The sequence below is a fragment of the Triticum aestivum genome, chromosome 6B (assembly GCF_018294505.1).
Source record: "Triticum aestivum cultivar Chinese Spring chromosome 6B, IWGSC CS RefSeq v2.1, whole genome shotgun sequence".
Classification (NCBI taxonomy): domain Eukaryota; kingdom Viridiplantae; phylum Streptophyta; class Magnoliopsida; order Poales; family Poaceae; genus Triticum; species Triticum aestivum.
In genome coordinates, this window is record NC_057810.1 from 482,324,027 (window position 1) to 482,326,670 (window position 2,644).

A 2,644-nucleotide genomic window follows, 5' to 3' on the forward strand; every position below is an offset into this window, starting at 1 on the left:
GCGCAGGGCGGTGGCGCCGTGGTGGCGTCGACGAATGTACGGACTGGCAAGAATGATACGGACATCTCTTCTAAAGATGGGTCAGTGGTCCGATGATGATGGTGGCTTCTAAAACATGTGCATGTGATGTGCGCTTTAGATAGGCTGCACCGGCTGTTGGTCCCGATACGTCATGTGGATGGATTGGCGACGACACCGATTTTAGTTTGTAGGTGTGAGTGGTGGCTTCGAATGGATTGATCTATATTCTTGTGAGGCATTTGTGGAATTTAGAAACATTACAACCGAGCATCTTTCGAGCCCTCTCAGGGCACTACTATTCCAACCGTCGGATCTGCAGTTCTATATGTTCGTGGCCACTGGATGTGTTTTTAATTCCGCGTGGGCTTCGGTGATATACACAGCGCGCTAGATGGGCTGGGCAGCTGCTCCCGGAACAAAATCGGAGCTCTTATATTTACTTGGGCCTATGGGCCTTATACTGGCCAACAACAAAGTCAATAAAAAACCTAGCGTACGTTCCGTTCGTCCCCGCAGGCCCTGCCTCTTCCTATCCCTCCCTCTCCTGCCGCTGTACCTCACACACACAGTGTCCGGAGCTGGCGAGCCAGGCGAATCGACACGGGGGTGCGACGAGGCTTCCTACGGCCATTAATGGGAGAGGAAGTGCGATGTGGCTTCGCGCCTCGGCCTCAACTCGGCTCCAGGCGCCGGCGGTGCGAGCAGCACGATAACGACCACCATCGGAGGCCTCTGGAGACAGAATCTACACCGTGGATGCCCTTTTTCCTTTCCTCCCGTCGAGGTATGATGCTGCCGTAAATCTTACTCCGTAGATTGGCTGATGAGGATCGTGTTCCTCCATTCCTTCTGTGCAGATTTCTCAACCCGGATCGCTAAATTAATTGTGTCTAACCTTAAATTGTGCTTAGATCCGTTGAGGAGATCTTTCTTTTCTTTTGTTTGGGTAGTGCCCGTTCACCACTATGATATGGATTCTCCTACTATCAATTAGGAATCACTTATATATAACATATGAACATGAATTTATCTTGTATTACGCCTCTGTTGGTTTGAGTTCGTTTGTCGACAATTCCTTCATTAAATCACAGTTTCTACATGCCATTACTGGTAATCATATGTGCTGCTCGAGTTCTCCTATAATCGCAGGTCAGTTACATCGTCGATTCATGCCGTCTTATCCCGCAGCCATGATTGATGCTTACTTGTCTTGCCCATGGACTGTCTAACTTACTTCCTATCTCTCCTTTTCCCCAAACTTGTGCATATCCATTTTCTTATTTAGACTATTCTTTTTGTTCCAAAATGAATGCAGGTTTTTAAGCTGGTTGGAGCTTGTGGTTTGCTCTTTCCTGGTTCTGCTTGATTAAAAGGTGAACCACTGCTTTGAAGTTGATGATTTGTGGGCTGACTGTTCGTTTTGAATCTTATTAATTTCTATCTGCAAAATCATATGTCAGTACTTGCCTAGATGACCTGCACTCAACAAGGAAGATAAAATATGTGTTTGAGCTATGGGAGTTAAAATTAATTGTGCATGAGATCTGTTGTTTTTTCATACTCTGAATTATTGGTGAAGGTCAGGTCAGTACTAATCCTATAATTTAATTGTGTTTCTCTTGGTTCATAGATGTTCAAATCTGAATTATTTGACTCAATTCAGTTTTTCTGAATGTTGTCTACAAAATTGCATCACTACAGTATGCGAATTCACTATGCATCAGTTTTCAGAAAGACAACTTATGAATATGACGCGTCTCCATTTCAGTACGAGTTTGAATTTGGAGGCACTAAATATTTCTATATGACTTGTATCACATCAGTGGTTAGCTTACAAGTTATTTAGTGATTACTTCCAGACTGGTCCATACAAGTTCACCGTTTCTTCATGTTTTTGGTTAAGATATTTGACTACTAAGCTCCCTTTAAATAAACTGGTTGTGCAGCGTCATTGACTATCCAAATTTAAACATGCACATCTTCAAATGCATTTGTAAACCTTTGATGATTCTCCTCGATGCAACCAATTCATGGGCACTTTCCTGCCCTCGACGTCTGCAGTTGTGCTGACGAAGTTTGAATACTAATCTGAAGTATTTGTGTTGTCGTGAGAAGAAATGTAGAGAAGTGATCAATGAGCGGCTCAAGGTGCTGCAGAACCTTATCCATAACGGAACCAATGTGAGATGTTTTTAAATCTTAAATTCTTAATAGTTCGAACTGCTACTGGAACAAATTTTATACTCGATCGTACATCTGGCGAATGGTGATGTGGTTCTAAATTTCTAATGTGTTTAAGACTCTGGATTCCAGGTGGAAATCAGCATGATGAAGTTCACTACATCAAGTTCATGCAACTCTAGATCATATCGGGTTCTTGCAAAATTACAATCACATATTACCTTTATTTAATTAAGAATCTCGTGATCTCTTTCATGACTGCATTTTTTTATCTTTAGAAATTTTTCTATGCAAATTATACATTCTATTGTAAAATGAGACAGGCATGGCAACATGCACTACTTTGAGGCGACACTTCATGAAATTTAATTTTTCACATCATCAATTTCTATCAATACATTGTAAAATTGGATGGGCACGGCAACGCGTGCCTTCGATGATC

General features: G+C 42.2%; 1 long non-coding RNA gene across 1 annotated transcript; it reads left to right on the top strand.

Annotated features, from left to right (window-relative positions):
- Window positions 1–509: 509 nt before the first annotated feature.
- LOC123137584 (uncharacterized) lies at window positions 510–2,578 on the top strand. The gene is made up of 2 exons (XR_006468352.1): window positions 510–1,394; window positions 1,482–2,578. It is a non-coding gene; the product is annotated as an uncharacterized lncRNA (long non-coding RNA).
- Window positions 2,579–2,644: the final 66 nt, after the last annotated feature.